Source organism: Rhinopithecus roxellana, chromosome 3 (genome assembly GCF_007565055.1).
Source record: "Rhinopithecus roxellana isolate Shanxi Qingling chromosome 3, ASM756505v1, whole genome shotgun sequence".
In the NCBI taxonomy this organism is placed as follows: Eukaryota; Metazoa; Chordata; class Mammalia; order Primates; family Cercopithecidae; genus Rhinopithecus; species Rhinopithecus roxellana.
The window spans coordinates 180,401,752-180,416,105 of NC_044551.1; positions in this window are offsets into that span (position 1 = coordinate 180,401,752).

Below are 14,354 nucleotides of genomic sequence, written 5' to 3' on the forward strand. Positions count from 1 at the left end.
CCGCTGAGGAAGAGCCTGTAGTTCTGGAGAGGCCCCTTGATCAGTAACTGGAGACGGAAACGCCACCACTGCATTAGACAGGGATGCAGACAGTGCAGAGGAATCAGCGCAGACTATGACCACAAAGGACCCAGCACCTCTTTTCCACAGATACCATGGCAGTAGATCATACTTGCGGATCTGAGACTCCACTGAATCGAAAGGAAGAGGGAGGGCTTCCATCTTGCCTGAGAAGACTGAATTGACTGGATTTCTCCCGAGTTCACAAAGATGATGCTTTTCCTCTTTAGAGGATCTTCTAATAGAGATTAACTTGAGATAATGTGATAAGAGGGTACTCTTTTCTTCTAACCTAATTTATTGAGAAATTTATGTTAGCTATAATTGAAATTCATTTTCTAAGCCCAGCATCTTTCATACAAAATATAGCTATGGCTGGGCGCAGTGGCTCACGCCTGTAATCCCAGCACTTTGGGAGGCCAAGGTGGGCAGATCACGAGGTCAAGAGATGGAGACCATCCTGGTCAACATGGTGAAACCCCGTCTGTACTAAAAATACAAAAATTAGCCGGGTGTTGTGGCACATGCCTGTAGTCCCAGCTACTTGGGAGGGTGAGGCAGGAGAATCACTTGAACTCGGGTGGCGGAGGTTGCAGTGAGCCGAGATCGCACCACTGCACTGCAGCCCGGGCGACAGAGCCAGACTCTGTCTCAAAACAAAAAACAAAACAAAACAACAACAACAACAAAAAAAAAACCCCGCTATATAGTATATAAGAAAAAAAGTCAATGTGGAGTCCAGAAGCTGTAATACAGTCTCAGTCTTGTTACTTTATAGCTATGTATTCATAGAATGGTATCTTTAACTTTTTTTTTCTTTTTAGTATCAGAAGTATTCGTTGAACACCTGAAATGTGCCAAGCACTCTGATAAGTTGTTTACATGCATAATCTAATTTCTACAGCAGCTCAGGGAGATAGGTACTATATTATTTTCATTTTGTGGAAGAGGGAAGCATGTTAGTCCTTTCATCTCTACAATGTAATGGTAGTCATACTTCTGTCTCTGAAGGTTTTGTGTGTATCAAATCAGACGATGCATATGAACATGCTCCACATGTCGAAGAACTAAACCTTTGCTATTGTTACAAATATTCACACTCTTAGCGAGATCTCCAAATTAATTCCTATTTATCTCCTCTACAATGCCTCATAGCAGCAATTCTCATCAGTTTGCTATTCTTTATGCAAAACGCTTGCCCCACTGCTACATCCATACCTTTGAAGTTTTTTCTTGGCCCAGGCTGTAGTGAATCTCAATCTCGCATGCACTTGAGTAGCTTCCTTTTTTTAAAAGGCAGCTAAAATCCATACATTTCAGGAAGTTTATCCAAAGACTTACTCAGTTCCATTCTTATACTTCCTCCTCTCTCTCAGCCCCATTGTAATTAGAGTACATTTCCACTTTTGACAATGTATGTGGGAGTCCTGGTTTTGAGTAAATACTCTCTTTTTTTCATATTTATACATTATAAATTATTTTAAATCAGGAATTAAGTCTTCTATTAGGTTTTAGAACCATTACTTCATCTTGGCAAGGTATACACCAAGAATAGGCTCCATACCAATATAAACGTCATAGCAGGAATCCACTGTTAGATGGTAGATTTCATTCTACCCAAGGATAAAGGAAAAAGCACAGGGAAATTTTCAGTTTATTGTAATTCATTCAATATTGCACATTTCTTTTTGTAAAGTCATGAAGGCTTCACTTCTGCAATATAAAGTTAGAACATTTACCACACGGCAAGTTTATAAAAAAGGAAATTCATCAATTTTTTTTTTTTTTCTGATTCCAAAAACATAATGGGTAGAATTTTCCTTGTTAGAAAACACCAGTGTTGTTTCATAGACTTGAACTTATTTGGGCAACATTATTACACACATTTCTTTTCTTTATATGCCTTTAAAAACTAAACAAGATTTAGAGCTACATTTCTTTCATCATCAAAATAGAAGGGAGATATTTTTAACAGCGTCCAAATACTCATATTTTATGACTTAGGACTTCAGATACAAATATCAGTAATGTTCTGATAATGTAAGTTTATGTCCATGCATGTATTGTGTACGGACACTTTTCCTTCCAATTCTAAATCACTTGTTGCTATAGTTTCTAAGCACTCAGTAATGATAATTATTTTTTAATTAGCCCAGTGTCACACTCCGTTTATTTAAAAAGCATTCGTGTAATACTGAAAACTAAAATTGTATTTTTAATAAACTTCTTGAAGTCAAGAATTATTTCCTCAAATTCTTTGTAACTCAGACTTAAAGGGTAATACTTGATGAGATTTATTGATTGGTAACTTAAAGATTTGGTAAGATGTTAATCATACACCAGCCAATATGTAAAGCAAGCATATATAAAATGTTCTAATTCATGAAAAATATGAGTATTATAGCAGTATTTACTTTTATTTAATTTCAGATTGTTTTTTAGTACGAGTGATTTGTGGAGTCTATTTTTGTTCTTGCCTTTTGTGCTACTCAAGCAATCAGACATGACAGAGTGTGCAATTATTCTTGGGGGGAATGCTATTACATACATTTTATTTTACTCATGCTTTCAATCATAATAGACATGCAATTATTACACAACTGCATCTTGAAACCATCATAATAGCTAGTTATTTATAAAAAACAAGAAAGAACTCACACATACGCCATTTCCAAATTAAAATGCTGAGACATTTTTATTCCGACTTAACATTTGTATTTCTAAGTAATTACAAACCTGCTCCTTGTAGAATAGATTTCTTAAACTACCCTACAGATGAGTATGTTCATTATTGTCATGTTTCCTTTCCAAAATATTTCTAAAAGTCATGGTTTATTTATTATTTATGGACTATTCAGCATGAATCTAACTCAGTTATATTTATGTATTGTAAAACAGTTAACTTAATGAGCACAGAAAACAAATCCAGTAGATTCAAACCTCAAATCTATTTTTAAAAAACAGCATATTTTATTGCTGTATACTTGGCCCCCATATATCTGAGTGTGGGGAACTCAATTGAACTTTATGCTGCATAAGCACAAATTTAGGTGGAATCTGTCTAGAACATGGTAGACTGTGCACTAGTAAGTACCTTATTCATTTGTACCTAATGATGTCACAAAAGTGCGAGCTCCTTACATGGGCTTATGAGTGACTAGTACCCCAGATGCTTTAATCCTGCATAGCTTGGCTAACTTCATTGTTCCCTTTTTATCAAGATTACAATACAATTAATTTTACCCTTTCTCATGGGTAGCTAACATATTAATTTAAAACTCTTCCATATTTTATTTCCTGTTGAGATTACTATTCAATATCTTCACCAACTATTATGCAATGGCACATTAGAACACCACTTAAATATAAAAATAGTAAACACATTGAGAGGAAGAGCTATATCCTTTATTCCATTTATATTTCACTCCATGAGTACATAAATATTTATTGAGAAGTGTTAATATTTGGCAAGTTTCAATATCATGCATATTAAAATAATTCTGCCTACATCATTTGAGATTTGGGGTGTCAATATAAAGATACACATTTTCTCGATCATATCTTTATTCTCACCTTTGCATTTTGGCCATTCTTTCTAAGGAACATTCTGTACCCTTTTGCTTGGCTAGTCGCTAGTCTTTGTACGTACGGCTCCATCTGTGAAATGCTCTTCCCTCATCTTCACAAAGCTGGCTCCTGCACATCATTGAGATCTTCATGCACATGTCATCCATGCACACCGACTTCCCTGACCACATCACTTTTGCTAAATTAGCACCACCATCCTTCATTTTCTGTCCCATTAGCTTATTTGTGTGTGTGTGTGTGTGGCATTGTCCCTTTATAAAATTAGGTTATTCATATATTTGTTTATGAACTTATCTTTCACCCATACCAGAAGTTATAACGACAACAACATAAAAAGCAACTAACATTTATTGAGCAAGCCAGGAACTATTCCAAGTATTTTAAAGGTATTAATACTTTGACTCTTCACAATAATCTTACAAACTCAGTATTATTATAATTTGCATTTTATAGATGAAGTAATTGAATGATAGAGAGGGTCTCTGTGGCCCAACCAGCCTCTGGTTCACACAACGCTTTCTCCAAAGCTGCCTCTTTGATGTTCTATCTCTTCCCTCGTCACTCTGTTCTGCTTTAATGTTGGTTCACTGCTAATACTATCAGTGAGAGCCACTATCTTCATAAAAGTAAAATAAGTATTTCAACAAGGTAATAAATGCATTTTGGAGCATAACATTTTGGCATACATTTATTTTATTTTATTATTTTTGAGGCGGAGTCCTTGCTCTGTCACCCAGGCTGGAGTGCAGTGGCACAATCTTGTCTCACTGCAAGCTCCGCCTCCCAGGTTCACACCATTCTCCTGCCTCAGCCTCCCCAGTAACTGGGACTACAGGCGTCCACCACCACGCCATGCTAAGTTTTTGTATTTTTTAGTAGAGACAGGGTTTCACCGTGTTAGCCAGGATGGTCTCGATCTCCTGACCTTGTGATCTGCCCGCCTTGGCCTCTAAAGTGCTGGGATTACAGGCGTGGGCCACTGCACCCGGCTGGCATAGGTATGTTTTCTAATGAATGAAATAATACTTATGGAATGTTGCCTGAAAATATAGTCTATTTTGTTCTTTAAAAAAGTTGTATTATTTTTTTGGAGACAGTGTCTCACTATGTTGTCCAGGCCAGACGCACACTCCGGTGCCCAAGCAATCCTCCCACCTGTCTCCAGAGTAGTTGAGACTGCGGGTGTGCACCACCAAGTCCAATCATTTTGTACTTTTAAACAGTCCTCGGAGTAAGCCAGAATGCTGAGTGCCTTGTCCTCCACATTGTGGTGGTCCTAACATTTTTTTGCCCCCTTCCTCCAAAATCCCCACATAATTACTTTTACTGAAACATGTTCACTGACAGAGGTAATTAAAAGAGAATTTTAGAAACGAGAAAACAGAGTTGTCATATTGACGTTTCCACTGCCTCGTTACATTCCAATCTGACTTTTGTCCTACACAATGACTGGGGTGGCCTGGTCAAAGTCACTGGTGATCTCTGTCTCCATGTCACATATTAAATGGTGGTTTCTTTATTCTTCCTCCTCTCTCAGCTTCTCAGTTAGCTTTACACCTAAATTACAAGCACCGTCTTCTCCATCTCTTCTGATTAAGTTCCTCTATCTCAGTTACAAATATGAAATTATTCAGAGAAATGTACAGCCATTCAGATAAAGCTGGAGTAAATTAGTAAACCAAATATATAATACAAAGTCTTACCTTGTAGCCAGACTTGGCCACAAGGTAATTATGGGCTACATAATTTGTCTACACGTGTCAGAGAAACCAACTCTTTGCAAAGGATGATCAATACTTTGCAGTCATTTAGTAATTGCTTGTTTCTGTCACAATTATCACTTTCTTTCTTACCACTCTCTTTCCTCATATTGTCCAAACTAGTTAAAAGATAATAATTTCTAAAACTACTCCTGTTTTTTTCCATTCAAACATTAGAACCTTTCCCTGAAACACAAGACAACTATCACTGAAGGCTTACAAAACTGTCTACACTAGAAAGGTATAACATAGTGGCCTTATTTTCAAATTCTAGAAAGCAAGATACTGCATAACTCAGTATAAGTATATGCTTGTATAAGTTTTCCGTACTAATAAGTATAGTGCTCTTATACATGTACAGTCAGCCCTCTGTAGCCATGACTTCTGCATCCATGGATTAAAAATATTAAAAAAAAATAAAAAATAGCAATACGACAGTAAAAAAATAACACAAAATACTAATACTATAGTAACTATTTACACGGCATTTAAATTATAAGTATTATTATAAGTATTATAAGTAATTAAGTAATTATAAGTATTATAAGTATTCTAGAATTATAAGTAATCTAGAAATATATTATTATAAGTAATCTGGAAATAATATCAAGTATACAGGAGGATGTGTGCATAGGTTATGTTCAAGTAATAGGCTCTTTTATACAAAGGACTGGAACACCTGTGGATTTTGGTATCTGTAGAGGCCCTGAAACCAATCCCCCTCAGAATCTGAGGAACCACTATATTACTTATATAGGCATACATGTGCTGAATCAATATAAGTTATATACAGTGTTAAGTATATCACCAAGCTATCACAATGTACATTATTTTGAAAGAAAATACTGGTGGGGGTAAGGGAAAATAAAATATATGTTCTGGTCAATTAATATTGGTATATATTATTATTTCTCTGTTAGAATCACAATACGCATTGGCATATTAAAAGTTCTGAGAATTAGTACTAAAAAGAAATTGGCTAATTTAATGTACATTACAAAAAATTGCTTTAAATATGATACTTTATCTCCATATCTATTTATTTTTGAGGTAGTCATATTTACATCCCTTGGGATATTATTTTATGCTATGCTGACTTGAAAAGTGTTATTGAAAATTCATCTGAATAAATAAGGTCAGAAGCATTATTTATATCAATCAGATTTTATTTTATTACTATTACTGTCACTATTATCATCATCATTATCATCATCTGGATCAGTGGTTATTACTTAAATTGAAGGAGGAAGCAAAATGTCAGAATTATTTTCTCAAAATATCTCTCATTAAGCCCATCCAAAATTTTTTGAATCAAAATCAGAAGGGGAAAAGCCCAGGGATATAAATCGTTTGGAAAAGTTCTACAGGTGATTCTGTTACTAATGTATCTCTCCCTTCTCCAGTTTCATCTTTCTCCTTCAACTACTGGTCTGTATAATTACTCTGATTTTTCACTTTGTTTTGTTTAAAAAAAAAAGCGTATTAATCTCTCAAGACTACATGTTACCGACAGAATCACAAACTCTAGAGTTATCCATTAGCCTAAAATGTACAAAATAAGCTTGTTTCCAGTTTTAGATAGTTAAGTAGACTTACAGAAATATTGGTGCACTCATTGTCAAGAATTCTGAATGTTTTTTGAACTTAAGGTATCTACTGAATATTATTTTTTCCCCCTCACAAATACAGACTCATTTCCTATAAGCCACCTAAGCCCTGTCACAGGAGTGTCTCAAGTATTTTACTGTTGGACAAAGACTTATAATATGTTTCTAACATTTGGGTTCAGAGAATTGTACTGTTTAATTTCGCATGTTGAATTAAAATTATTCAGATCTGTGGCATTTCAGCTTAGTGTTGTGGTTTAATAAGTACCAAGTGAATATTGTCATTAGAAAAATATCATTCATCATTTTATTGACACAATGATATTTACATCCTTTTAACCAACCTTCCAATCTGATGGACCAAACAGACAATATTCAGGTAGACTTAAACAGACCAGTGAAATTTTTTTCACATTATGGGCAGGCATAATCTATTTAAAGCTTACTGGATCTGGCACGGGTCATTTTGGATGACGGTTTGTTTTAACCACCCTGGCCAAGCTTGTCGTAAGACATTCAAGTTCCAGTTGGCTTTTGCTATACACATGTGTATCCAATGTTTGCTCATCTGGCTTCAGTAACAGTCTCACTTTAATTTGTGAAGGATTTGTCCACTTTATCAAGTGATATTTATTCATTTTATTTGACTTCTGAATTGGCAAGATCTTTCTAGCCCCATCACATGGAAATGGAATCCAAACTTACAAGGCTGATCAAATCTCAGATGCAGACCACAATAAATAGCAACCATCCATTCATCCATTAAAAATTCATTGCATATATAGTGCTTTGCTTATACATTGCACCCAGTGGGTAGAAGAGCAGAGAGGAAGATATTTCACATATGTTATAAAGGAGACATGGTTACTCCCTTTGAAGGAGTTAAAGTCTAGCTAATCTCCCCTTTATATGTAAGTCGAGTGATATCATGTCTGCCTAAAGACTATAAATATAAATGACTTTCCTTTAAAAACAAAGGGAACCATCTCTATGTTTATATATAAAAGAAGAAGAATGAATCTGGCAAAATAGACTGCTTACCAGAAATAAGATAACTTTTCATGAAAGAGAATTGCTGGTGCAATGCCACAATATAACCACTTCTGGGTATCCAGAGTAGGCATATGCAAGGAAGGAGTATGTCTACTTATTTACATAGATTCAAAAACCATCGTCCTGTGAGTAAGTCTATACTGACTTATCCACTTATGGCTTGGAAGCAATTATCTTTGTTAGTATATCATACAATTAAAATAGTATTTACTAATAAGAAAGATTTTGACACAGTAAAATCTTGTTTTAAACTTGTTAGGAGGAAGAAAATTGCCATAATGCCTTCAGACTAGATACAAATATCATCAGCTTTCCACCTCTAACCAGGAAACCTTAATTTGAGCGCCAACATTTTAAAACTGTCACATGAACATATAATTCTATAAAACAAACAGATCTTTCAGCATATCAGAGATGAGTTTGTTTATATTTCTACAGTCTTTTTCTTTCTGGAGAGGACAGTCAAAGCTACGAGTAGATTTTCTGAGAAGACCTGCACGCAGTCAGCATCATGTATCTCCAAAGTCTGTAGTCTGCTTGGGGCAGAGGTGAATTATCTGGTTTATGGGGGCTCAGATAGAGGTCACTGCTTGGATTGCAATTCTGACTTGCCTGTAGTTTATTTTGTGTAAATGTGGAAGTAGCAGCTTCTGAATCCCTGTAGTGAAGCAAACCTTATCCTCTGCTTGAAGCTGGATTTACCCTGAGTTTCCATGATGAGCTCTTATAAACAGAATTCTCTTTTTGGCAGATATAAATATGGAGAGCTTTATCTTTTGACTCTTCTCTGTGAATCATTATAGGCTCCAGAACATGGCTCTTAATATGTCAAAGAACAATTGGGGTACAGGATGGACATGCCTGTTTCTAAAATGTGCAAATTGAAACACAAATCAGTTGTTTCTCATGAAATAATGCTTTGGATAACAGTGCTTCTTAACAATCCACAGTTTCGATGGTTGAAAAAAGGATTTATATATTTCTAGAACAAGGAGGAAATTATTTTAATGATAATGCTATTAATGCAGCAGCAAATTAGAACCAAGGAAACACTGTTGGATCACTTCCTTCAGAATAAAACTTTGTGTTAAATTTATTGTTTATGCAAGTGAGGGGTGAAATCTAGTTAACAGTTTAACGTCCTTGCCAATTGCAAAATATCCAGCATAGCAGAGAACTAGCCAAATTCCAAATACCCCTGGAAAGGTCATTGTCTTGAGGCAGGATGAGCACATACCATACACCTGGATATTTTTATGCCATGAAAGAGCATGTTTCAGAACAGAATTCTCCAGGTCTCAAAGTTGGCAATTCATGAAGGTAGAGTAAACTGCCAAAAACACTCTCTCAAACAGGAGGTGTTTAATGAAACAAGGTTGGATATCTCAGATACTCAGAGGATTTTTTTCCTTACCTACAAGTAATTCCAAACATATCAAAGAGATCATTCGCTGGCCACAGGAGGGAGGCAGGAAAACATAACTGTTTTTACTTCTTAACTTAAATGGGGACATTGAGTCACTGATTATTTACTCTTTCTTCAAAATCATAATTTTATCCTGCTGGTATTATGTGAGTAGTTTGCAATAATGGAAAATCCATTTGGCTTTATTACAGGAGAAGGTATTCAAAGGCAATAAAACTTATTGTCAAACTGGGGTTGGTTCTGCAGAAAATGATTTGAAATTGTGCTTTATTTTGTTAAGAAGGTTCTCTTTCTATGTAGCTATTATAGAGAGGATAATTATGGAAGTAATAAGCTAATCATCATCAGACTTAATTGAGCAAATGTGAACTATTGGTAGATTTTAAGTAATGAAAAGTCAGGTTAGATGATAAAAATCAAAATATCAAGACATCTCAGCAGCATTTCAACCATATGCAAAAATATTTTTTTAAGTAAATTGGGGCGATTTTATCTGTACAACAACAAAAAGCTTTCAGGTGAAATAACTTAAGATCTAGATGAAGGATTAGAACTTTCCTCACCTGCTCCCTTCAAATATAGGATAACTTTTTCCCAAATTTTCTCTCATTTGAGGTGGACAAAAAGGAGACATTGTCATGAAGAATTAAAAGGCATGAGCTCTATCCTCTGGCGTTCTTTTTGTTTTGTTTTGTTTTTTTGAGACGGAGTCTCACTGTGTCACCCAGGCTGGAGTGTAATGGCATGATCTCAGGCCACTGCAACCCCCGCCTCCTGGGTTCAAGGGATTCTCCTGCCCCAGCCTCCCAAGTAGTTGGGATTACAGGTGTGCACCACCACATCTGGCATACCGAGGAGACTGAGGAGAGCACGTAACATTAACTCACTTATTTATTCATTCATCGAGTACATGATTCCAGAATATCTACCATTTTCCAGGAATTGTTCTGGATATTGAGGATACAGTAGAATATTAGCCCAAGCCCCTGCTCTAATGGCATATCTATTTTTGAGAAGAAACACAATGGATAAACACATAGATATTTTCAGGCAGTGCAAATAAAATAAAAATGAAGTAGGTAGATAACAGAGGAAAGAAGAGAAATGGGGGCGGGGGGCGGTGGCAGTGAATCTTCCAGAATCAATGGTATGCTGGAGCCGGTATGTACGTCTCGAGAGAGCTGATTATAAAATATTCAGAAATTTCATAGGCAAGTTTTTTAAGCCACTGGGTATTTGAAATTGTGGTGGAGGTTACATACCACAGAAACTGACAAAAGCTATAAATCAGAGTTTCCTCTTTTTTCTCAGAAAGCCAGTTTACTAGCACACCTTTGGAAATGGTTGTTAAGGAGTTATTTACAAAGAGAGACTTGAATGACTAAAGAAGTCAGCCATGCAAGGATGACATGGAAGGGCATTCCAGCCTGGGTGGAACTGCATGTGCAGAGGTCCCAAGATAGAAATGAACTTAAAAAGTAGGTGTAGTGTAAAAAGTAAAGTAAGAACTATCCAGAGCACCAGGAAAGGCTGTATAATATAGGTTCTTGTGAGTCATAACAAGGATTGTACATTTTATTCTAATTATAATAGGGAGCTATTGGGCAGGTCTTATATATAGGAAAGAAATGTGATTTGTTTAAATTATTGTTAAGGATTAATTCTATATGCTCTATGGAACAGAGGTGTTAGAGATTAAAAGTAAGGAGATGTGTTTGGATATTACTGCAGTATTCCCTGAAAGAGATGATGGTGGGTTGAACTAGCATTATGGATACAGATACAATGAGAAATGGTAAGATCTAGCATATTTTAAAGAAACATCTCTAGAGCATACAGATAGTATGAAGGTGAAAGTAATGAATCATAACCCGTATTTTTTCCATTGAGCAAATGGTGATACCATTTTCTAAAAAGAAAAATCTGGGAGAATACAGACTTAACAAACTGCGGCTGAGAATTCACATTCTGTTTTGTATATAGAATATCATATTAGGTTGAAAGTGGTATTAAGACCATGTATAAAACCCCCAGAAGTGTCCCTCTATTGTTTCTAATTTAGGTACACTGACATATGGAATATATATATATATATATATATATATATATATATATATATATATATTTTTTTTTTTTTTTTAGGAGGAGTCTTGCTTTGTTACCCAGGCAGGAGTACAGTGGCACAATCTCAGCTCATTGCAACATCCACCTCCTGAGTTCAAGTGATTCTCCTGCCTCAGCCGCCGGAGTAGCTGGGATTAGAGGCATGTGCCGCCATGTCCAGCTAATTTTTGTATTTTTAGTACAGACGGGGTTTCACCATGTTGGTCAGGCTGGTCTCGAACTCCTGACCTTGTGATCCACCCGCCTCAGCCTCCCAATGTGCTGAGATTGCAGGCATGAGCCACCATGCCCAGCCAATGGATTATATTTTTAAGAAAACATATTTGTCAACACAGACTCTGGTACTGCCTGTGGTCAACATTTACCCTGGAGCAGTCTGAAGAGGGGGCTAGGAAGTTTTTGAATTTTATACCACTGAGAGTAATTTTCTCTGATAATCACTAGACAGTACTTCTGAAATTTTTCCTTTTAATTTTCCAGTTATAGAATCTTGCAAAATTATGCTGGATATATTAAATGTTCTTTTAGAACCTTCATTGAATTACAGGAAAAGATCCCAAAATAAGTTTTAAGTACTTAAGACAAGTTCTATGAAAAACTTCCAGTTCAGCCATTGTGGAAAACAGTATGGCAATTCCTCAAGGATCTAGAACTAGAAATACCATATGACCCAGCCATCCCATTACTGGGTATATACCCAAAGGATTATAAATCATGCTGCTATAAAGACACATGCACATGTATGTTTATTGCGGCACTATTCACAATAGCAAAGACTTGGAATCAACCTAAATGTCCATCAGTGGCAGACTTGATTAACAAAATGTGGCACATATACACCATGGAATACTATGCAGCCATAAAAAAGGATGAGTTCGTGTCCTTTGTAGGGACATGGATACAGCTGGAAACCATCATTCTCAGCAAACTATCACAAGACCAGAAAACCAAACACCACATGTCCTCACTCATAGGTGGGAACTGAATGAGAGCACTTGGACACGGGAAGGGGAACATCACATACCGGGGCCTATTGTGGGGAGGAGGGAGGGGGGAGGGATGGCATTGGCAGTTATACCTGATGTAAATAACGAGTTGATGGGTGCTGACGAGTTGATGTGTACAGCACACCAATATGGCGCATGTATAGATATGTAACAAACCTGCACATTGTGTACATGTACCCTAGAACTTAAAGTATAACAAAAAATTAATAAAAGAAAAACTTCCCTGATATAGATATACTTGCTTAAAATTATTAAAGAGTTAAGAGCTAATGAAATATTTTAACTGTTTATAAAATTTGGATGTTTTTCAGCTCCAAATCTCATGTTGAAATGTAATCCTCAAAGTTGGAGGAGGGGCCTGCTGAAAGGTGATTGGATCATGGGGCATGTCTCTCATGAATAGCTTAGTGGCATCCCCTGTTAAGGAGTGAGTTCTCCCTCTGAGTTCATGTAAGACCTGGTTGTTTAAGAGTTGGGCAGCTCCTCCCTCTGTAGCTCCTGCTCTCACCATGTATTACATCGGCTCCTCCTCTGGCCTTCTGCCATGATTGAAAGCTTCCTGAGGCCTCACCAGAAGCTGAGCAGATGCCAGCACCATGCTTCCTGTATAGCCTACAGAATCATGATCCAACTAAACCTCTTTTCTCTATAAATTACCCAGTTGCCAGTATTCCTTTATAGCGACACAAAAACAGACAAACACAGCTATGTTCACAGGCCAAGACACACTACGTGAAAAGTGACACAATGGGAGAACTTCCTTAATAGCAGGTAAGAGATAAAATGCATAATTCTCAAAGAGGTAATCTTTTTATATAAAATATCAAGATTTGTTTACTTGGATACCGTATTAGTCTGTTTTCATGCTGCAGATAAAGACATACCTGAGACTGTGTAATTTATAAAGAAAAAGAGGTTTCATGGACTCACAGCTCCATGTGGCTCAGGAGGCCTCACAATCATGGCAGAAGGCAAGTCACGTCTTACATGGTGGCAGGGAAGAGAGAATGAGAAGCAAGCGAAAGAGATTTCCCCTTATAAAACCATTAGTTTTCATGAAACTTATTCACTACAACAAGAACAGTTTGGGGAAACCATTCTCATGATTCAATTATCTCCCACTGGGTCCCTCCCACAACACATGGGAATTATGGGAGCTATAATTCAAGATGAGATTTGGGTGGGAACACAGCCAACTGTATATATATATGTGTTTGTGTGTGTCTGTATGTGTATATATATGTGTATATATGTTTCCAATGCCATATAGCATATACACACACTAATATGCTAATATATGCTAAATTTATGAATATTGAATTTATCTAATAGTACCATATACAGTTAATGTTCAATGTATAAAGTGGATAATATTTATAAAAATACTCATATATATAACTGTTAATGAAGTTTGATTCACATTTGTTATGTCCTTTATCAATCAGTAATTATTTAAATGCTTGTCACATGCTATGAAGTAAATATGAAAACATATTTTTGTTTACTAGTTTCTGAATAACTGAATTAAATTGTTCTGAAATTTGTATTCTATGTATAGAGCATTGGATCTTCCCGTATCGCTAACTTACTTTATCAAGAAACACATATTGTCAGTATTTTATGTTTGTTATGTTTCTGATTAAGAGGCTATCCCTACCAGTCATAAAAAAAAAAAAAAAAAAAAATAGTAGAATGTCTTCTTTTGCTTGGTGACAGGTTTAAGGAAAGT